This window comes from Triticum aestivum, chromosome 6A, assembly GCF_018294505.1.
Source record: "Triticum aestivum cultivar Chinese Spring chromosome 6A, IWGSC CS RefSeq v2.1, whole genome shotgun sequence".
Taxonomy (NCBI): Eukaryota; Viridiplantae; Streptophyta; class Magnoliopsida; order Poales; family Poaceae; genus Triticum; species Triticum aestivum.
In genome coordinates this window covers 232868213-232891752 of record NC_057809.1, presented here as the reverse complement: position 1 = coordinate 232891752, position 23540 = coordinate 232868213, and positions in this window count along the sequence as shown.

The following is a 23540-nucleotide window of genomic DNA, read 5'->3' as shown; positions in this document are numbered from 1 at the left end:
CACTATCATCAGCATCATAATATTCATGTTCATCATGATCTTGTGACTCATCATTTCCTAGAGAGGGCAATTCATTAGATAAATGATCAAAGTGGTTACTTTTATGAATTCTTATAGCTTTGAATATGATATCATTAATGATTCCAACATCTCCTTTAGCATGCTTAAGATTGGCAAGTTCAAGAAGACATTTACCAAAACTAGGATCACTAGAGTTCATCTTACTCAAGGCAATAGATTTATGGAGAATTTCATCCAAAGTTTTTAAGGAATGATTGGGAAACCGTTCCTCAAGAAATTTCCATATAGTATAGGCGCAATTTTGAGTAGGCAAACTAGCAATCAAATTTTTGGGCAATCCTCTAATGATGAGCTCAATAGTTCTAAGATTGCGAATCATGTCAATATCTTCATCTAGGGTAGGATGCAAGGGATCAATATGGGGTGCACAAGGGCTAGCAATATACTTGTTCAAATGATATTGATTGAAGATTACAAGCATCTCATTTTTCCACTCATGAAAATACTTTCCATCAAGAATAGGCACTCTATGTCTAAGACTCCCTAGAGTAGACACATCCATCTTCCTCCAATGGTGATTAAACCAAGGCAATGGAGACCAATGCTCTGATACCACTTGTAGGATCTAGAAATAGATGTGTCTAGAGGGGGGGGTGATTAGACACTTAGTGCTAAAGTTGCAATTTTTAAGCCTTTTCGGTTTAAGTGGAGTTTAGGCACAATTTCAACACACACGATACATATCAAGCAAGCATGCAAAGAGTATATGAGCAGCGGAATGTAAAGCATGCAACTTGCAAGAATGTAAAGGGAAGGGTTTGGAGAGATCAAACGCAATTGGAGACACGGATGTTTTTCCCGTGGTTCGGATAGGTGGTGCTATCCTACATCCACGTTGATGGAGACTTCAACCCACGAAGGGTAACGGTTGCGCGAGTCCACACAGGGCTCCACCCAAGGGCAATGGTTGCGCGAGTCCACACAGGGCTCCACCCACGAAGGGTCCACGAAGAAGCAACCACCCACAAAGGGTCCACGAAGAAGCAACCTTGTCTATCCCACCATGGCCATCGCCCACACAGGACTTGCCTCACTAGCGGTAGATCTTCACGAAGTAGGCGATCTCCTTGCCCTTACAAACTCCTTGGTTCAACTCCACAATCTTGTCGGAGGCTCCCAAGTGACACCTAGCCAATCTAGGAGACACCACTCTCCAAGAAGTAACAAATGGTGTGTAGGTAATGAACTCCTTGCTCTTGTGCTTCAAATGATAGTCTCCCCAACACTCAACTCTCTCTCATAGGATTTGGATTTGGTGAAAAGAGGGTTTTTGTGGAAAGCAACTTGGGAAGGCTAGAGATCAAGATTCATATGGTAGGAATGGAATGTCTTGATCTCAACACATGAGTAGGTGGTTCTCTCTCAGAACATATGAGTTGGAATGGTGTGTGTGTTCTGATGGCTCTCTCATCGAATGAGAAGGAGGTGGATGGGTATATATAGCCTCCACACAAAATCCAACCGTTACATACAATTTACCAATCTCGGTGGGACCGAATCAGAAAACTCGGTCTGACCGAAGTAGTAAACCTAGTGACCGTTAGGAATTTTGGTGGGACTGACATGCAACTCGGTAGGACTGATTCGGTTAGGGTTTGGGCATAACGTAATCTCGGTGAGACCGATTACACAAACTCGGTGAGACCGAATTTGATAATTAGCTAACCATAGAGTTGGTCAGGCAAACTCGGTGGGACCGATTTGCTCTTTCGGTGAGACCGAGTGGAACTCGGCGAGACCGAAAAGTTACAAAGGGGAAACACTGAGTTTACATTGCAATCTTGGTGGGACCGATTCGCTCTTTCGGTAAGACCGAAAAGTTACGAAAGGGAAACAGAGAGTTTGCAACCCCATCTCAGTGAGACCGAGATCCTTATCGGTAGAACCGAATTGCTAGGGTTTGGCAGTGGCTAATGACAAGTGAAACTCGGTGGCGCCGGGTAGGAAGAATCGGTAGAACTGAGTTTGACTTAGGGTTTAGGTCATATGTGGATATGGGAAAGTAGTTGAGGATTTTGGAGCATATCATTAAGCACATGAAGCAAGAGGCTCATTAAGCAACACCTCATCCCTCCTTGATAGTATTGGCTTTTCCTATGGACTCAATGTGATCTTGGATCACTAAAATGTAAAAGTGAAGAGTCTTGAGCTTGAAGCTTTAGCCGATCCCTTGTCCTTAGCATCTTGAAGGATTTCCCACAACCTTTAGTCCATGCCACTCCATTATTGAACTTATCTGAAACATGCTAGATAGAAGTGTTAGTCCAACAAGAGATATGTTGTCATCAATTATCAAAACCACCTAGGGAGCACTTGTGCTTTCAGAATCCAAGACTGAGGAGGCATGGCAGCGTGGAACACGAACTCATGGGAGGAGGCCTCGGAGTGGACCCCAGGGGGGACGACCCACACCTTCGTGACCCATCGGCGCCGATGGCGGCACTGCCTGTGGCGATCAGCATCAGCTCCTTCAGGGCCCTCGTTGTGGGCGTACAAGGGAAACGGGAACCCCGGTGGTGGCTGCTCGCACCAGGGCCTCGACACCACCTGATGGGCCCCCTCGTCCGGGCCGCGGAGGACGAGCCGTTTCTTCGGCGGGAGCGGGCCTGGTTCCTCTCGAGGAGCCTTTCCCTTCTCTGCCATTGAGAACCGGCGGATCGGAGCCATCGCAGCAAGACGGAGCAAGGACCGGGAAGAAGGAGAAGCAAGAAGGGATGGACTGGAAGGGCGCGCGCCGTTTTGTACTTATGGCCGGCGAAGGCCAACCGCCGACCTCCACGATCGTAGGTAATCATGACCCGTTTTCATGTAGGGACTTGTCCAATCCGTGCAGTTGCCGAGGCGCCATGGGGAAGTGGAGACACCCACGTCCAATCAACCGTCATGCGGCGCCCAAGACCGCAGGCTGTTAGGGCCCGCGGCGCTTCGCTCTTGCCCTTCCGCCTCCCTGCACGGCCAAGTCCAGGCGCGCCTTGGGCCCGGGGGCTACTGTCGGCATTCTGGGAACGGGGGTCCCCAGACTTGCCTGCCTGCGGCCTGCGGCGTGGCTCAAAGGGGGGCCCAGCACGGCCCATCTTCATCAACACAGACCCAAGACACTCGCGAGGGGCCAAGCCTCGCGGGGCGGACGACAAGGAGCTTCCTCAGGCACGGCCTCACCAGGCTGGCTCGCGAGGAGGCGGAGAGATCAAGGCGGGGTACCTCACAAGGTGGCCGTGACGTAAGCCATGACGACCAAGGGCGCCAGGCAGGCGCCAGCCCGTGCAGTGTCCTCCTTTCCCCTTTGGTGCAAAGGGGGCAAGCGCAGCCGCGGGGTATCGAGGCATCAGGCAAAGGTTGCCATTTCGGTGCAACAAGACCAAGACTAGGAGGACTGCAGGACGGAGGTCATCGTGGAGCCCAAGACGGCGTCACCACCAGAGCTTTGTGCAGGCAAGGACCAACTTTAGTCAGGATAAGTGTACCAGATGTTCCCCATCAAAATGGCCAATTGTTGGCGCCCTTCCCGCTCAATATTTGGGAAGAGGCCTAGGGCCATTTCCTATAAATAGGACCAGCCACCCACAGGGAGAGGGGGTTCGGGTTGAGGTTCAGGTGAAGGTTAGAGATCGAGCATCGAGGATCAAGGATCGGATCAAAATCAGAGAGAGAAGGGTGATTGAACTCCTCCTAGCAGTTCGTCCCCCCCCAGCCAAGAACAGACCCTCGCGAGGCTGTTCTTCCTTGTATTGTTCATCATCATCAGCCCAAGAGGCAATCCACCACACCACACACTAGAGTAGGGTATTACACCACAACGGTGGCCCAAACTAGTATAAACCCTGTGTCTCTTGTGTTGATCTTTCCGTAGCTTAAATCTTAGCGAGGCGGAGGGGTGCAGGTAGGTAGGAGGCGAAATCTCTGCGCGCACCCCAGTGTTCGAACCTCAAGGGTCTGCCGGAACCCGAAATCCGACAGAGCTGGCCTCAGGCTGGCTTCACTCCGACTCGGCAGTTCGAGCGTCGCTGAGCCAGGCCGCGGCGGCCTCCGAGAAGGAGAAGTAGGCCACCGCCAGAGCTACGGCCGATCATGAGGCGACGCTGAAGGATGCCGAGGCCGCCTGCGACCGCTGCCGAAAGCTGGAGGGTGAGCTAAAGAGCATGCGCGACGAGCGCGCAAAAGAAGCACGTGACCGCAAAGCGAAGGAGGAGGAGATGAAGGCTTGGGAGGACGCCATCAGGGGCCACGATGCCGAGCTGGGGGAGCTGACGAAGGCGCGCGCCGTGGAGCGCAACCGACTGGAGGAGCTGGAGCAAGAGGCAAAGGCGAGGGAGGCCGAGCTCGATGCCAAGGCGAAGGTCCTGGCCAAAGACCGCGTGGCCTTCTCTCTTCTTGAGAAGAGGTCCAGTGTGGCGCTGAAGTCACTGTACGAGAAGGGCCTGGAGAAGCCGCTGACCACCGACGAGGATGGCCCTGCTCAGCTGCTTCCCCACTTGGTGAAGGCGCTTGAGGAAGTCATGGAGGGCATCGATCCCATGGCTGAGGCAGAGTCCTGTGTCCTTTCTTCAGTTGTGCTGACGCGTGTCTTCAGCCATCTGTACCTTCGCGACCCCAATGCTCGTCTCGACGAGCTGCTGGAGCCTGTAGCTGATGAACATTGCGCGGCCGCCGCCGCAGCCATGAAAGGTCAGGTGGAGACCCTGTTGAAGAAGTTCTGCGGCTTCATCCTCGCGCCATCGACCGGCGACGCCACCGATCCTGCAGCTGGCGGTGTAGGTGAAGACGACACTACCAAGGGAGGAGCACCTTCTGTAAGCGATGGCGGTGTCTAGGGGTGACCTCCGGCTGCTTTCCTATTTCATTCCTGCAATACGCATCAGGCCTCGTGGAGGCGTTAAAACATTCATTTTATATTGTGAGGACAATATGTCTTGTAATATTTGCTTCGAGATTTTGCAATTTTCTTCCAATTTGCTTTGTGTTCTGCATTGGCAGAGCCCGGCCCCGCGCATACCTCAACCGCCGTTGGGCCGACCGGAGACTAGGACGGACCAAGGAGTGAGGGGCTACGTGACCAGTTAGGCTCCTGAGTTGCGATGCTCAGGAGTTCCCCTTGACGCGCAAACAGCTTACAGGGAGAGTACGCGAGGATAGGTTAATGTTCTATGTCGGCAGAGCCCGGCTGTCACACCCTCGATGCGACTATAGCTCCCACGTGTCGAGGCACGACTTAGAGGCATAATCGCATTGAAGGCATATGTCGCAAGTTAGGCAATCTTCACAACATCCCATGTAATATAAATCATAAAGGGGAGACAACATAGTTGGCTTACACTCGCGACGTCAATCAAGTACATAAATAACATTACCTCATCCAAACACTCATGGCCCGACTACGGCGCCAAAATAAAAGAGAACCCAACATGCGACGACGGTCCTGTTCACCCCCAACTGGGCACCACTACTGATCATCGGGAAAGGAAACATAGTAACATTGAGAGTCCTCGTCGAACTCCCACTTGAGCTCAAGTGCGTCTCCTGGAGCGGAATCATCAGGCCCTGCATTTGGTATTATAGTAATCTGTGAGCCACAGGGACTCAGCAATCTCGCACCCTCGCGATCAAGACTATTTAAGCTTATAAGTAAGGCAAGGTAAATATGAGTGGAGCTGCAGCAAGCGACTAGCAAGTATGGTGGCTAACTTATTCGCAAAAGAGAGCGAGAAGAGGAGGCAAAGCGCGAGCGAGAAACTAGAGAGCAACCTGCAACACCGCCTGGTAGAAACTAGAGACTCGGTATCTCGGTAATTCAAGACACTTCGACAGGTTAAAACAAGACCAGCAACACCGCCTGAATGTGCCGACAAATCCCGATAGGAGCTGCACATATCTCATTCTCGGGGCACACTTAGATGAGCCAGACGTCGGGTAGGCCAGCCGAGAGTTGCCCCTGGTAGCCCCGGACATCGCTCGGTTGGACCAACACTCAGAGGAGCACTGGCCTGGGGGGTTAAAATAAGATGACCCTTGAGTCTGCAGAACCCAAGGGAAAGAAAAGGCTAGGTGGCGAATGGTAAAACCAAGGTTGGGCATTGCTGGAAAAGCTTTAATCAAGGCAAACTATCAAGGGGTTCCCATTATAACCCAACCGCGTAAGGAACGCAAAATCCGAGAACATAACACCGATATGACGGAAACTAGGGCGGCAAGAGTGGAACAAAACACTAGGCGAGAGGCCGAGCCTTCCACCCTTTACCAAGTATATAGATGCATTAAGATAACATAGCAATATAATGATATCCCAACAAGTAAATAAATGTTCCAACAAGGAACGGCCTTCAATCTTCACCTGCAACTAGCAACGCTATAAGAGGGCCTTAGCAAAGCAGTAACATAGCCAATCAACAGTTTGCTAGGACATGGTGGGTTAGAGGTTTGACATGGCAATTTGGGAGGCTTGAAAGCAAGTGTTAGGCATCGTAGCATTGGCATAGCAAAAGAGCGAGCAAACTAGCATAGCAAAGATAGTAGTGATTTCGAGGGTATGATCATCTTGCCTGCACAGTTGTCAGAGTAGACTGGATCCTCGAAAGCAAACTCAACGGGCTCCTCGTTAGCGAACTCGTCTCCCGGCTCTACCCAAACAAGACAAACAAGCAACAAGGATACAATCAACCACGTGCAAGGATCAAGCAATATGATGCAATGATGATATGCTATGCGGGATGCGATGCGGGATGCAAAATGCAAGATAAGACAGGAAAAGCATGAACCTGGCCTCAACTTGGAAATCCAAGTGTGCCACTGGAAAGATGAGATGAAATCGCTTGAAAAGGATATAAAGAACGCCGGAATCGGAGTTACGGTTTGGAAATGGCAAGCGATTCAAAAATGACACCGGTCTACGATTTACAGCAAGTAGCCATCTAAATGCAATGAGATGAACATGCTACAGCACCCAAACATGACAACAAAATACATGGCAGGGATGCATTCAAGATGCTTAACAAAAGTCTAGCACTGAGCTACGGCCAATTCATCCATTAACAGGTTCAAACAAGCATGGCAAGAATGCATATGGCAAACAGATCTCAGACTTAGTGAAATTAACACTTGTCTGGAATTTCAGATCAGGTAGCACTCTTCGGAGCAACAAAACTACATGCTACAGGACCTGAACATGGCAAATTAAAGCATGGCATGGAGCTACTCAAAGAGCTTAACAAAAATCCCTTAGTGACCTTGAGCCAAAAGGGATCAGAAAATACAATTGCAAGCATGTGAACATAGCAAAAACATAATCAGTTTTCAGACTTAGTGAAAACTGACACATGCTGAAACATAACTCAAGTAGGCATGTTTACGAGCTCGATGCTCTCACTACGGTGCAAGTCATGGCAAGACAATCATACATCCATCAAGAAGGCACAAAATGCAAGCTAGAAATGGCAAGAACAATAGCATAGCATGCACGGATCAACTACAACATCATCGGCAAAATTGCAAACAAGTGGACAATCTGCCCAGATTCAAAAAGTAGCAAAAGTAGAGCTCGATTGACTCAAGCTAGGGTGCTCCATAATTGCAAACAAAGGCATGGATGGATAGAGCACTACAAGATTAACAAAACATCCTTACTGATCATCCTCAAAAGAGGCATGGATCACTAGGAAACAACATGAACATATGGCAACATGAGATAAACAGATCATGGACTTAGTGGAATTGCTAAGTCCCTGAAAACAGAATTAGCAAGTGCACCACTTTGCAAGCTTGCACTAGTCACCACACACATCACAAAAATACATGGGTTGCACCTCTAGAAAGATGACAAAACCCTTAACAAAACATATGTAGAGCATCAGGGCATATCATGCACATATTAATCATGGCAAAAATGACAAAAACCTAAATGGAGCAGCAGATCTGACAATTAACTCAAGTAGCCCTCTTCTAACAGCATTTCGGGCATCATGATGAACTCAAATGAAAATGATGCAATGGAATGAAATGATGTACTCTCCGAGATGAACATTTTGATATGCTATATGCATGAATCGAAGCTACGGATGCAAAGTTACGGCAGGTCAAACTATGCAACATGGGCTAGGGTTTCTGAGGGAAAAGTCAACCGAGACGAAAAATATCCCAGATCTGGATCGAACGCGGATCGAGGACGGCCGGCGAGGAACTGTTCACGCCGGAGTTGAGGTTGCCGGCGATGGCGTCGTGGTGGTCGGACTTGGCGGGATCTCGCCGGAATTCGCGGGGAGGACGGCGGAGGGCGGCGGGATCCCGGACTTGGCGGCGGAGACGGCTTGGGCGCTGGGGCGGCTCGTCGGGCGGCGCGTCGGGCGGCGGGGTCCTGCGGACAGGCGGCGATGCGGCGGCGGGAAGCGGCGGAGCGGCTTGACGGCGGATGGCGGCGCGAGGCGGCGCGGGCAGGCGGGAGGCGGCGGCCCGGTCGCGCGGAGGAGAGGGCCCGCCCTGGGCCGGGACGGGCCGCGGCGGTGGGAGGCCGGCGCGGGACAGGTGGCGCCTCAGGATTGGCGGAGGCGATGTGTCCGCTAGGAGGCGGACATGTCCGGCAGCGGCGTGAGCAGGTTTTAGGGTTTCGGGGAAAGAAGGAGATCCGAAAACGGAGGGGTTCTTTAAATAGAGGTAGAGGGAGCTAGGAGAGTCCAAATGAGGTGCGATTTTCGGCCACGCGATCGTGATCGAACGCTCTAGATGATGGAGAAGACTTAGGTCGGTTTTGGGCCAAATTGGAGGGGTGTTGGTCTGCAACACACACGAGGCATTTTCGGTCCCTCGGTTAACCGTTGGAGTATCAAACGAAGTCCAAATGATACGAAACTTGACAGGCGGTCTACCGGTAGTAAACCAAGGCCGCTTGGCAAGTCTCGGTCCAATCCGGAAATGTTTAATCCCCACACACGAAAGAAAGCTAGAACTGACCACCGGAGGAGAACGAAGCGTCGGAATGCAAAACGGACAACGGGGAAAATGCTTGAATGCATGAGATGAACACGTATGCAAAAGCAATGCACATGATGACATGATATGAGATGCATGACAACGACAACAACACACGGAGACAAAGACCCGAAACCGAGAATATAAATTAACTTAATGCCGGAAACGGCAAGAGTTGGAGTACAAATTGGGAAAGTTACATCCGGGGTGTTACAACACTCCACCACTACGAAAGGATCTCGTCCCGAGATCTAGGACTGAAAAAACACTGGGTACTCAGAACGGAGGTGATCCTCACGTTCCCAGGTAGCTTCACGGTCGGAATGTAAAACGGACAACGGGGAAAATGCTCGAATGCATGAGATGAACACGTATGCAAAAGCAATGCACATGATGACATGATATGAGATGCATGACAACGACAACAACACACGGAGACAAAGACCCGAACTCGAGAATATAAATTAACTTAACGCCGGAAATGGCAAGAGTTGGAGTACAAATTGGGAAAGTTACATCCGGGGTGTTACACCGGCCCCACGCATACCTCAACCGTCGTTGGGCCGACCGGAGACCAGGACGGACCAAGGAGTGAGGGGCTACATGACAAGTTAGGCTCCTGAGTCGCGATGCTCAGGAGTCCCCCTTGACGTGCAAACAATCTCTATACCTTTGCCCTCGCCGAGGCTCGGCTCGGGAGGGGCGTGTGATGACCAGGTCCGGGAGACCTGGTTGGGTGGCGTGCGCTTGGGCGTGCCCTAAGCGTAGCCCCCATGCCCAGCCCCCTCGCGCGGCTTTCCCGAGGGGAGGCATTGCGGTGAGGCCGGACGCTGAGCTCTGGGGCTCCTTGAGGTTGGTACGACCGTGAAGCCGCCCTCAGTTGTTTATCACCAGCGCAGAGCATAGTGCTTCTGCTTGTGCACGGGCATAGCCGTTCCTCGGCAGTGTCGATGGCCAGCGCGGAGCATGGTGCTTCCACTTGTGCGTGGGAGGGGGGCTCCCTCTACGGAGAGCCCTCGGGGCGTGTACAGCCCCACCCTGACACGTGGCTTGCACGGTAGGGCTAGACGAGGTATATCTGGGCACTCATGAGCCAGCGCGGGACTCACGAGGCCCTACCTCAAGGCGGGTTGTGCATGATCTTGTTCCTGTTTGCTGTGCTGGTCCTGCGAGGTGGTCAGACAACCTGCGCCGAACGAATCTCCTGAGGTTATTGCGTGAGAAATCCAAGCACCAATGGCCCCAGGAGGTGACATAAATGGGGCCGGCCCGCCAGACAGAGCTCAGCCGTTGGATTTATCGATGCTGCTGGGACAGGCCCGAGCACAAATGTCGTGCTCAACTTACTCACACGAAGGGTCCTGAAGAAAGACGGCCGGCGTGCGGTCCCCATGATGGGTGGCGATCGAACAAGTAGTAATCATAGGTAGATTAACATGAGAGTAGCAGGCTTAAGTAAGTGCATGGGAGATACGTGCCACTGGGTCAGGCCCGAGCGGCTTGGGGATGATGCAACCCGAGGGGCGCTCCCAACAAGGTAAACTAAAGACATAGAAAGGGATACATGCCACAGGGACGGACCCATGCGGCCTGGGAATGATGCAGCCCGAGGGGCGCTCCCAGCTAAATGAACTTGGAAAATGTCACCTGGTTATGTTGACGAAGGGGAGTTGGGGCAGCTGAAGGCGCATAGTGAAGGGGTTGCTCCTCACGAGCCACCGGGGCCCTGAGCCTCAAGAGGCTCTGGGGGCTCAGGTGGTTCCTTGAGGACCGTCTCCATCTCCATCAGGACAACGTGGTGCCTAGCCTCCTGAGCTACTAGGATGCGCCGCAAGTTGCGTAGGTAGGCGGACGACACGCTCGGCAGGCCGAAGGGCATGCGAATGTAGCTGTGCGGTGGGCCCTTGCAGCGTCCCACGCGTGAAGGCCATAAAAGCTCCTGAGAAGCGGCCCTGTTGAGCCCTGTAACATCGATGCAGATGCGTAACCCGACATCCTCGCCTAGATGGAAAGCTGCACCTCGTGAGCAGCGGTCGCCGCACATGGCCCTTGCGTCTTGCAATTCCTGGGTGGTTGTCGGTGTCAAAACCGGCGGATCTCGGGTAGGGGGTCCCGAACTGTGCATCTAAGTCGGATGGTAACAGGAGGCAGGGGACACGATGTTAACCCGGGTTCGGTCCCTCTTGATGGAGGTAATAACCTACATCCTGCTTGATTGTTCTTGATGATATGAGTACTACAAGAGTTGATCTACTATGAGATCGTAGAGGCTAAACCCTAGAAGCTAGCCTATGGTATGATTGTATGTTGTCCTACGGACTAAACCCTCCGGTTTATATAGACACCGGAGGGGGCTAGGGTTACACAGAGTCGGTTACAAGGGAGGAGATCTACATATCTGTATTGCCTAGCTTGCCTTCCACGCCAAGGAGAGTCCCATCCGAACATAGGATGAAGTCTTCAATCTTGTATCTTCATAGTCCAACAGTCCAACCAAAGGATATAGTCCGGCTGTCCGGAGACCCCCTAATCCAGGACTCCCTCAGTAGTCCCTGAACCAGGCTTCAATGACTATGAGTCCGGCGCGCTTTATCGTCTTTGGCATTGCAAGGCGAGTTCCTCCTCCGAATACTCCATAGAAGATTTTGAACACCAGAATAGTGTCTGGCTCTGCAAAATAAGTTCCACATACTACCGTAGAGAGAATAATATTTCCACAAATCCAATCTGCTGGCACGTTTGACAGTATGACATCACGTCGTGGCCCGGTCATTATTCGAACCGTTTTTCTCAACCAGCATCGCACATAACGTGAGGCGGTTTTCTTGACACGTCTTGTCAAAGCAGAGATCGTGTCCCCCTTATTACGGTATTCTCATCAATACAGATGTGGGTAACCCAACCGTACCATCAATCACGGCGTTTGGGGAATAAACGATTTTACCAGTCAAGTGGGGAGGCACATCGCCTCTTCCGCCCCTATAAAGGGACAAGGATTCACCCTTTTTTACCCACGCCTTCTTCCTCCTTGCTTACCCATTCTTGCACACTCGAGCTCCAGCGCCCAAGTTCGCGTCTTTCTTCTCAAACCACTCCAAGCATGTCCGGAGCGGGAGGCAAGTGGATGGTCTCCTCCATCACGGAGGAGAACATCACAAAGTTACAGGAAGCCGGATATCTGGCCGCGGATATCACGCACCGGCTGCCAGATGCAGGGCAGCTCATCCCTACGCCCGAACCCCATGAGAGGGTAGTTTTTCTTACCCACTTCATCCGCGGACTGGGATTTCCCCTACACCCGTTTGTCCGCGGGCTCATGTTCTACTACGGGCTGGATTTTCATGATCTGGCCCCCAATTTTATCCTCAACATCTCAGCGTTTATCGTCGTGTGCGAGGCCTTCCTCCGCATTAGGCCCCACTTCGGCCTGTGGCTGAAGACCTTCAATGTTAAACCGAAGGTGGTGGTTGGCCAGCAAGCATAGTGCGGATGCGCCAAGGTGGGCAAAATGCCTAACGTCACCTGGCTCGAAGGTTCCTATGTGGAGACCATAAAGGGGTGGCAATCGGGGTGGTTCTACATCACCGAGCCACGCGACACCAACTGGGTGGCGGCCCCCAAATTTCGATCCGGAATCCCCACGCGGCTCACCTCCTGGAAAGAGAAGGGCATGTCCTGGGGTTCTTCAGTAGAGCTGACCGGACTCCAGACCTACATCAGGAACATGATGAGTAAGAAAATCAAGCTCGTCAACGTGGTCCATGGCATGCTCTTCCGCTAGATTCTCACGTGTCAACGACGAGTGTCGGTGTCAAAACCGGCGGATCTCGGGTAGGGGGTCCCAAACTGTGCGTCTAGGCCGAATGGTAACAGGAGGCAAGGGACATGAAGTTTTACCCAGGTTCGGGCCCTCTCGATGGAGGTAAAACCCTATGTCCTGCTTGATTAATATTGATGATACGGGTAGTACAAGAGTAGATCTACCACGAGATCGAGGAGGCTAAACCCTAGAAGCTAGCCTATGGTATGATTATTGTTGTCTCTGTTCTTCTACGGACTAAAACCCTCCGGTTTATATAGACACCGGATAGGGTTAGGGTTACATAGAGTCGGTTACAATGGTAGGAGATCTACATATCCATATCACCAAGCTTGCCTTCCACACCAAGGAAAGTCCCTCCCGGACATGGGACGAAGTCTTCAATCTTGTATCTTCATAGTCCAGGAGTCCGGCTGAAGGTATAGTCCGGCTATCCGAACACCCCCTAATGCAGGACTCCCTCAGTAGCCCCCGAACTAGGCTTCAATGACGATGAGTCTGGCGCACAGATTGTCTTCGGCATTGCAAGGCGGGTTCTCCTCCAAATTCCGTGTACCTGTTTGAATAAAGTCTGGTTTCTTCTAGATTTTGCGCTCCTTGGCTTCTACGCCCAATAATGGCTGCTTCCCACGTGTCAAACGAATATGAAAAGTCTGAGTGTTTTTACATTCACACCCCTAGCCGCGTAAATGAGTTGCCCTATTTAAGGGGACGAGGATTTAGATCCAATCCACACCTTCTCCCCTCCGCGAGTGTTCATCAGAGCGCATCTGACAAAGGTCCATTCCACCATGGCGAGCCGTCGCAACTCCTCCCCTCACCCTTCTAGCCCTAAGCCCGGATATTGGGAGAGATGTTCCATCCCACATAGCGAGCTAGTGACACTCCAGACCAAGGGATTTCTCCCCCCGGCCTATATGGTCCCGGTTCGAGCCGGTCTTGCCGTCTACAACGGCGGAGAGCAAGCAGAGAATGCCCCTAATCCCTCCAAAGGAGAGCGGGTGTGCCTCGTCCCTTACTTAATAAGGGGGCTTGGATTTCCAATCTATCCATTTCTCCAGGGGTTGCTGGAGTTCTACGGCCTCCAGCTACATAATCTCAGGCCTGCCTCAGTACTGCATATCGCGGGCTTTATAGCCCTCTGCGAGCTATTCTTGGGTGTCGAAGCTCATTTCGGACTGTGGAAGGAGCTATTTTGCCTCGTGCCCCGTTCCAAGAAGGGGTCAATGTATGAAGTGGGCGGAGCCGAAGTGTGGCGCATCGCCGGGACCGGATATCTGTCCGGAACCCCAAAGAAGGCGTCCAAAGAGTGGCCCTCGGAGTGGTTTTATATAGAAGACGTCCCGCTGCCAGATCCTGTCCGGATCGGCCTCCCTGAATTCAACAATGCTCCCTTAAAGAAGCACCTAAGTTGGTGCCCATGGAGCCCTCAAAGAGGAGGTGACAGGGACATCATTTACCTGATGAGCCGAATAAGATTGTTAGCCCATTCCAGACTAACCATGATCGGGGTTATGGACGAATGCATTATGCAGGGGGTGCAGCCGCTTCAGTATAGAAGCCACCCCATGTGGGACTTCAACGGGGAGGACGATGCCGCCCGCTTCGGTCATAAGGGACCGGATTCAGCTGCCGCTCTACTAAAGATCTTGTCCACTTTGTATAAGGGAGAAGAGGAGGAATTTCTCCGTGTCAACCCTCACGGTGGATTCTCCATGCACAATCCCCCAAGCTAGGTAAGCGGCCGTATTTACTTGTCCATTCCTTTTGTATTCCCATTGTTAAATATTCAGTCTGACGACTTCAACGCAGGAACTGCGCCGGGCTGTTAAGGAAATAAGCAGCCCTCCTCCACAACCCGAGGACCCAGGACGGTCCCTCGACCCAGCCTCCCAAGAGGATCCAGACATATTTGTGGAGCTGATTGATGGAGTGTTCCATCAATTGAGCAAGGACAATGCCTTGGTGGCCATTACGGCCGATTACCCAGGGCTAATCCTGACCCCCCAGGTACCTGAGATCAAAGTCCCAGTACCCCGAATAGGTGTCCGCCCACTCGTCTTCAGTTTCCTGGTTGCAACCGAACTTTGCAGGGGGGGTATTTAAGGCGGAAGGCCGAACCTGCGGCGACAAGCCAACAAGGGGCCGTAGGGCCCCGCGGGCAGAAAAGAAGTGCAGTCCGGACCGAGGCATCAGCGCAAAGGTATGGCGCGCCCCCTTATCCCAGGTGTTATACCTTCGAGGCATATTGACACTCGCGCTCTTTTCAGGACAAAGAGACCTCGTCGGACTACATCACAAGAGGCTGCCAATTGTGCCTCCACCAGCCAGGCTCCAAAGCCTGGTCAGGAGGCGGAGGTGAACGCAAGGCGCGCGCCAGACGCTCCTCCGACGGAGGATGTGGACGGGTTGTCTGCCACCAACTCTGAGGTGGAGAGTGCCATGAACCACAGGCGTCGCCGGACAATTCTTCGCGACGCTTGTTTCTCCCAAGGGGCGTTAGATGCCTTCAACTCGGGAGATGCGTACCTCCATGCCGCTCAAAATGGTCTAGCCAGAGCCACAGAGCAGTATGTAAAAGACATACGGGTAAGAAAATTCTGGTAATTATATGTATATACCAGTAGCCCCCGAGACTTGAAACAGTTAGAATAGCTGATTTAAGGATCATTTGTGATGCAGGTTCTTACAGAAAAGAATTCCCTACTGTCCAAGGAGCTGGAAGAGTGCAAAGCCCAACTTGAGGCCGCACTAGCCGCGGCAGGAGAGCCCAAGGAGACCCCCTCTGGTAATATACACTTCGAAAGATAAGTATTTTGCGAAGCACGACTTTGGTGCGAATCTGACAAATGAAATTGCAGATGGCGCCGGATTGAATCCGGAAAGGCAACACCTCCTACGCCAGCTAAACGTTGGTGAGAAGGTGCTGACAAAGGTGAGGCGGGAGAAGAACGATCTCCAAGATGCCAACACCAAGCTGGGCGTCGAGCTGAAAGATGTTCGTGCCCAGCTGTCAGACTCCGTGAAGGAGAATCAGCGGCTTCGGCGCGGCATATTTAGTAAGTGCTTGAACGAACCTTTGAAAGAAAGTTCGGCAGGGAAGTCGACTAACAGAGCAATGTCTGTAGGTGTGCTAACAGGTCGTCCTGCAGAGGAGATGCCCGGTTCTACGGGTGACCTTCTTCCCGAGCTCTCGCAACTGCTCGATCGAGTTCGGCAGGCGATGCAAGGTGTCGCCCAGGCCCTGTGGCCATCCGTCTCCATGCCCGAAGGTCTTGGAGAGCTTGCGGAGAAGCTAAAGGGAGCACGGCGGCGCTTCTGGTTGTGGAAGATATCAGCCTGCCGTCAAGGCGCTAGGGAGGCCTGGGCCATGGTGAAGACGCGGTACGCAAAGGCTGACCCCAACCACATGGCCGAGGTCGGTCCTGTAGGGCCCGATGGGAAGGAGATCCCTGTAAGCTTAGTATATGTCCAAGTAGAGTTGGCCGCAAAGTATTCCCAGCAGGACTGTAAATTAGACAGCCTGTTAGATGGTATTGAAGAGGAATACAACCAGTCAAAATGACTATGTAATTTAATTCACATTTATAATGCCTTCTAGCCAGATTGTAGATCATTTGTCATGGCCGACCTTTTCGCTTCAGCCTCGGGACCTGACGGTCCGGAGTGTGTCCGAATTCCCATGCGGTTATATAGGAACTGGGGAATGCATGGAGACCAGGCGTAGGGGTCATTAGGGCTTGAACAGACAAGTGCTCGACTAGTTATGTTATATTACATGGTTAGTAAGAAACATCTTCCAGGGAGAATAGTTCCGTTAGGGGTTCCTTTCCCTGGGAGGCATGCCCTAAGGTGCATGTCCATGCTGCGAAAAGAAACGCAGGAAAAACATCTGGGGGCGTATAGATAAAAATAAAAAAAGATCATCTTTAGTTCACCGACCGAATATTCCCTTAAGAACGCTAGCTTTCGGCTTCACCCAGTCTGAGGTACACGTCCAGCTGACCCGGCAGTAACAATCGCAGAGGTGCTCCCTTTACCACCTAGCCGAACAATCGGGAACGTAGGGGTAAGCACAGGAGCCAGGCAACCCAGCTTGGCCAAAACTTAAGTCATATCGATGCATATAATGGTGAATAAAAGGTACATGCGGAAGTGTGACACATGTGTTGGGCATGAAGCCCGTATGAATAAGCTTCTGTTTAAAGAAGCCCCCAGGTTTAATGAGCACGGATAGCGCGTCACTTTATGAGCCTTTAGAGGCTATAAGAGAGAGAGAGAAGAAGAAGAAGAAGAGAAATGTAAGACAGAAAATATATAAACAATGGACAGAGGAAGGAGACGAACACAGAGTCTGGCGCTAGGCATAGAATCTTCGGAGACAGGCTGTGTTCCATGGGTTTGGCTCTAGTCGGTTATCCGATGCATCCCGCAGGCGGTACGCTCCACCAGTCAGGACTTGGTCAATTATGAAGGGACCTTCCCACTTGGGCTTGAGTTTGTCCTTTTTCTTGTCTGGTAGTCGTAGAACTAATTTGCCAACGTTGTAATTTTTGGCCCGTGCTTCTCTGCTTTGGTATCTTCGAGCCTGCTGTTGATAGAATGAGGAACGGGCTTTTGCCACGTCACGCTCCTCCTCCAATGCGTCCAAGCTGTCCTGCCGATCGAGTTCGGCTTCTCTTTCTTCGTACATGCACACTCAAGGTGAGTCATGAATTATGTCGCAAGGCAAAACTGCCTCTGCGCCGTACACCATAAAGAATGGTGTGTATCCGGTGGTGCGATTCGGCGTGGTCCGCAGCCCCCAGAGTATGGAGTCGAGCTCCTCTACCCAATGCGTGTTAGATTCCTTGAGGGACCGCCCTAATCTGGGTTTGATGCCGCTCATGATAAGACCATTTGCATGTTCGACCTGGTCGTTAGTTTGTGGGTGATAGACGGAAGCATAATCGAGCTTGATGCCCATGTTTTTACACCAGAGTTTTACCTCGTCGGCCGTGAAGTTTGTGCCGTTGTCAGTGATGATGCTGTGGGGGGACACCGTAACGGTGTACAACCCGGATATAAAGTCCATCACCGGTCCGGATTCGGCTGTCTTAACAGGCTTGGCTTCTATCCATTTGGTGAACTTATCCACCATGACCAGTAAGTATTTTTGCTTGTGGGTTCCGCCTTTAAGGGGTCCAACCATGTCAAGCCCCCAGACCGCGAAGGGCCAAGTAATGGGGATAGTTTGGAGGGCGGCGGGTGGCATATGGCTTTGGTTTGCAAAGAGCTGGCAACTGGTGCATCGTTGGACTAAGTCCTAAGCGTCTGCCCGGGCCGTCGGCCAATAAAAGCCTATACGGAAGGCCTTGCTTACAAGGGACCGGGCTGCAGCGTGATGACCGCCGAGTCTGGCATGAATTTCAGCCAGGAGGTTCCGCCCCTCCTCTTCGGAGATGCACCTTTGAAGGACTCTGGTAGTGCTTTTCTTATAAAGCTCTCCCTCGTGGACTCTGTAGGCTTTAGATCGCCGCACTATGCAGTGTGCCTCATTTTGGTCCTCGGGGAGTTCCTTCCTAGTAAGGTAGGTGAGGAATGGTTCTATCCACGGGGCGATGACGGCCATTATTACGTGGGCTGAAGGTGTTATTTCATTGGCAGAGCCTCCGATTGTGTCAGAATGTTCAGTGTCGGGCAGTGCGGTTGGGTCAGGGCTGTTATTATTCGGCTCCCCTTCACATACTACGGATGGCTTGAACAGCCTTTCCAAGAAGATTTTGGGGGGGGACTACATCGCGTTTTGCGCTGATGCGTGCCAGGACATCTGTCGCCTAATTATTTTCCCGCGCTATATGGTGAAATTCAAGCCCCTCGAACCGAGCTGACATTTTTAGGACGGCGTTGCGGTAAGCTGCCATTTTTGGATCCTTGGCACCAAAGTCTCCATTTATTTGGGATATTGCGAGGTTCGAGTCCCCGCGCACCTCTAGGCGTTGGATGCCCATGGATACTGCCATCCGGAGACCATGTAAAAGGGCCTCATATTCGGCTGCATTGTTGGAGTCCGTGTACATAATCTGTAGTACGTATTGAACTGTGTCTCCTGTGGGGGACATCAAAACGACGCCAGCCCCCAGTCCGGCCATCATCTTGGAGCCGTCGAAATGCATGATCCAATTTGAATATGTGCCGTATTCTTTAGGGAGTTCGGCCTCCCTCCATTCTGCGACGAAGTCGGCCAAGACTTGCGATTTGATGGCTCGTCGTGGCTTATAAGTTATGTCGAATGGGAGGAGCTCAATGGCCCATTTTGCAATCCGGCCCGTTGTGTCACGGTTGTTTATAATATCGTTAAGTGGTACTTCTGAGGCTACTATTATCGAACACTCTTGAAAGTAGTGTCGTAGCTTCCGGGATGCCATGAATACCCGTACACAATCTTTTGATAATGCGGGTACCATGATTTGCAGGGAGTGAGGACAGTGGACACATAGTAGACCGGCTTTTGAAGGGGGAATTTGTGTCCGTCCGCTTCTCATTCAATGATGAGTACTACGCTTACAACCTGATGTGTTGCTGCAATGTATAATAGCATTGCTTCACCAATGTTTGGCGCGGCCAGGACTGGGTTTGTTGCCAGTATGGCTTTTATTTCATTGAGTCCGGCCGTAGTTGCATCCGTCCATTTGAAGTGTTTGGTGCGCCGAAGGAGGCGGTAAAGGGGTAGGGCCTTTTCTCCCAAGCGGGAGATAAAGCGGCTTAGAGCTGCCACGCATCCGGTTAACTTTTGTATTTGTTTGAGGTCCTTTGGGATATCCAGGTGCGACAGAGCTCGGATCTTGGCTGGATTTGCTTCAATTCCTCTACCGGATACTATGAAGCCCAAGAGCTATCCGGCTGGAACGCCGAAAACGCATTTTTCCAGGTTGAGCTTGATGTTGTATGTTCGGAGGTTATCAAATGTGAGCCTCAAGTTGTCTACTAGAGATTCAACATGTCTTGTTTTGATGACCACATCATCTACATATGCCTCCACTGTTTTGCTGATCTGGCTTGCCAGACATGTCTAAATCATGCGCTGATATGTTGCACCGGCGTTTTTGAGCCCGAAGGGCATTGTGTTGAAGCAGAATGGCCCGTATGGTGTGATAAATGCCGTTGCGGCTTGGTCTAGTTCTGCCATCTTAATTTTATGGTAGCCAGAATATGCGTCGAGGAAACACAACGAATCATGTCCTGCGGTAGCGTCGATAATTTGATCGATGCGGGGGAGGGGGGAGGGATCCTTTGGACAAGCCTTGTTAAGGTCTTTAAAATCAACACACGGGCGCCAGGATTTGTCCTTCTTCGGTACCATCACCAGGTTTGCTAGCCAGTCCGGATGTTTTATATCTCTGATGAATCCGGCCTCCAATAGCTTTGCTAGCTCCTCTCCCATGGCTTGTCTCTTAGGTTCGGAAAAATGCCGAAGAGCCTGTTGGACAGGTTTGAATCCTGCTTGGATATTTAAGCTGTGCTCGGCCAGCCTGCGTGGGATTCCTGGCATGTCTGAAGGGTGCCAGGCGAAAATGTCCCAGTTCTCTCGTAGGAACTCTCGCAATGCAGCATCGACATCAGGGTTTAACTGTGCCCCGATGGAAGCTGTTTTATTGCGGTCCGTTGGATGGACTTGGAATTTGACTATTTCGTCCGCCGGTTTAAAGGAGGTGGACTTGGATCTTTTGTCGAGTACCACATCGTCCCTATTCACCGTAGAGCGTAGCGCAGTTATCTCCTCAGCCGCTAGGGCTTCGGATAGTGCCTCGAGGGCCAGTGCGGCTGTCTTGTTTTCGGCACGGAGTGCTATGTCCGGATCACTAACGAGAGTGATGATCCCGTTAGGCCCGGGCATCTTGAGCTTCATGTACCCATAATGGGGTATTGCTTGGAAGACTGTAAACGCTTCCCTCCCTAGCAGAGCGTGATAACCGCTGCTGAATGGAGCCACCTGGAACGTGACCTCTTCGGACCTGTAATTATCCGGCGTGCCGAACACCACATCTAGTGTGATTTTTCCTGTACAGCGCGCTTCCCAACTGGGGATTATTCCTCTAAAGGTTGTGCTGCTTCGCTCAATGTGGTTCCAGTCTATTTCCATTTTTTGAAGGGTCTCCTCATAAATGAGGTTCAATCCGCTGCCGTCATCCATGAGTACCTTGGTAAGACGAAAGCCATCCACTATTGGACTGAGGACCAATGCGGCTGGTGCTCGGGCTGTTCGGGATTTAGGTTCATCACTGGCGTTAAAGGTAATAGCCGTGTCACTCCATGGGTTTATTGTTGCTACTTGGTAGACTTCGGCAAGGCTGTGGAGTGTCCTTTTTCGCATATTATTTGATGCGAAAGTCTCGAAGACTGTTAATACCGTATTGGTGTCTCTGGGGTGGCTTTCTGTGGCCTCCAGAATTAGGAGATTTTCGCCAATTTTGGCCACTTGCCGGAGTATCCAACATGCTCTAAGGTTGTGAGTTGGTGTGGCGTCTCTGTACTATGAATTTTACAGGGTCCATTAAGCCATCCTTCCCGTACGGTTCCATGCCCTGTAGAGGGTTTTTGCTTTTTAGTGCTTGACCCGGGTGACTGGTGATGATGCACCCTTTTATTTCGGACTCGGTTTGTATTCAGGGCCGGATTGTCCCAAAATTTTATTTCGGTTTTCCAGGCGCTTTCCATCGCACAGTATTTTCGTACAATGGACGCCAATCAGCGAAGTGTGTAATATCATGGCGACTTATGGCGTTGAGTATTCCCTTGTCCGTGCAATTATTGCAGAAGATTGAGATTGCGTCTTCCGCGCGGCAGCCCCTTAGCCTGTTCTTAACTAGGAGGAATCTGGCCCAGTAATGATGTACTGTTTCATCAGGTTCTTGCCTGATTTTGGATAGATCGCTTATGTTGGGGTGGGTGGGTGGAATTAAATCCGAAGCCTCACCCCATCTAAGGCTCAGAGGCCGAGTAATTTCCGAACTCGAAAATTTGGATTCCTGGATGTTGTCCAATGAATCCAGCCCGTCGCCTGACTCTAAATTCAGGTCTTGAGTGATATCCTCCCCTCCGTGGGTATCCAGCTTGGAGGGATCGGGAATCCAGACGTAGCGAGTCTTTAAGATAGATGAAGGGTCGCCGCATTGTCCCTCCACCACGGCAACGTGATGGGTGACTTGGGGAGAGTTAATCTCTCTCAGATCGGGTTTATGCCCAATCTGGTCGTAATCCGTGGCGACTCCCAGGGCGGTGAAGCGATCCAAGAGCTCGTTTATGGAGGAGAGCTCCATTGGATCTAACTGCTCGGCGAGTTCCGAGCTGACATGAAGATTGTTTTCGATGGCTCGAGAGGTCATCGTCGGTGCAGAAGCCGAACAGGTGGTCATAAGAAAACCACCTAGCCGGAGGGTTTGGCCGACAACCAAAGCTCCGTTAGCAACGGTGCCGTCTTTAAAGACGGGGCGAGGCATCCTTCCTGATGGCGACGACACAGAGGAACTCTCAATGAAAGCACCAATGCCGGTGTCAAAACCGGCGGATCTCGGGTAGGGGGTCCCAAACTATGCGTCTAGGCCGGATGGTAACAGGAGGCAAGGGACACGAAGTTTTACCCAGGTTCGGGCCCTCTCGATGGAGGTAAAACCCTACGTCCTGCTTGATTAATATTGATGATATGGGTAGTACAAGAGTAGATCTACCATGAGATCGAGGAGGCTAAACCCTAGAAGCTAGCCTATGGTATGATTATTGTTGTCTATGTTCTTCTACGGACTAAAACCCTCCGGTTTATATAGACTCCGGATAGGGTTAGGGTTACATAGAGTCGGTTACAATGGTAGGAGATCTACATATCTGTATCGCCAAGCTTGCCTTCCATGCCAAGGAAAGTCCCTCCCGGACACGGGACGAAGTCTTCAATCTTGTATCTTCATAGTCCAGGAGTCCGGCTGAAGGTATAGTTCGGCTATCTGAACACCCCCTAATCCAGGACTCCCTCAACGAGCATTCAATTTGTGGGAGTTCGACTCGGCCCAGCACCAGACGCTGTGAGAGCTCTACAACACGACGCATAAGGACGTCTAGAGGGTGTTGTTCAAGGGCGCCAAGGTACCTCCTTCCCTCACCGAGGACCACGGACTCAGCGCAAAGTGCCATGCCAATCCGGCAAGTTTTTGCATCTTAGAGGGTATTTATTTTCCCTAGTTAAACGATGTGCGGGATCTAAGGTTCCATGCCATTAACAGGACTGGATAAAGACATCGGAGCAGCTCGATTGCCCAGCCCCCCTGCCTGAAGATCCCGCAGATGCTCTCCTAATGGAGATGCTGGCTCCGTCACCTTACGAGGTGCCGGCGAAGAAGACCAAGAAGAAGGCCCAGGGGACCCGATAGGGTCTCCGGTGCAAGGTCCTATCGGACTCATCGTCCGATGACTCCGACGCGCACTCCTCCCACGAAAATGAGGAGGAGGAGGAAAATTCTCTCCCCCAGCTGGGGGAGACAAGAAAAGGAAGACCGACCGAACCGGGGAGGCCGAAGGGTCCAAGAAGGGAAGGACCCTCCCTCCGGACTGCTCCACGAAGGCCGCCTATAGTGGCGACGAGTGGCTGCCCAGGGTCAAGCCCCTGGCGAAGTCATAAGTATCCGGACACTATAGTAATTCATGGTATGTTTTA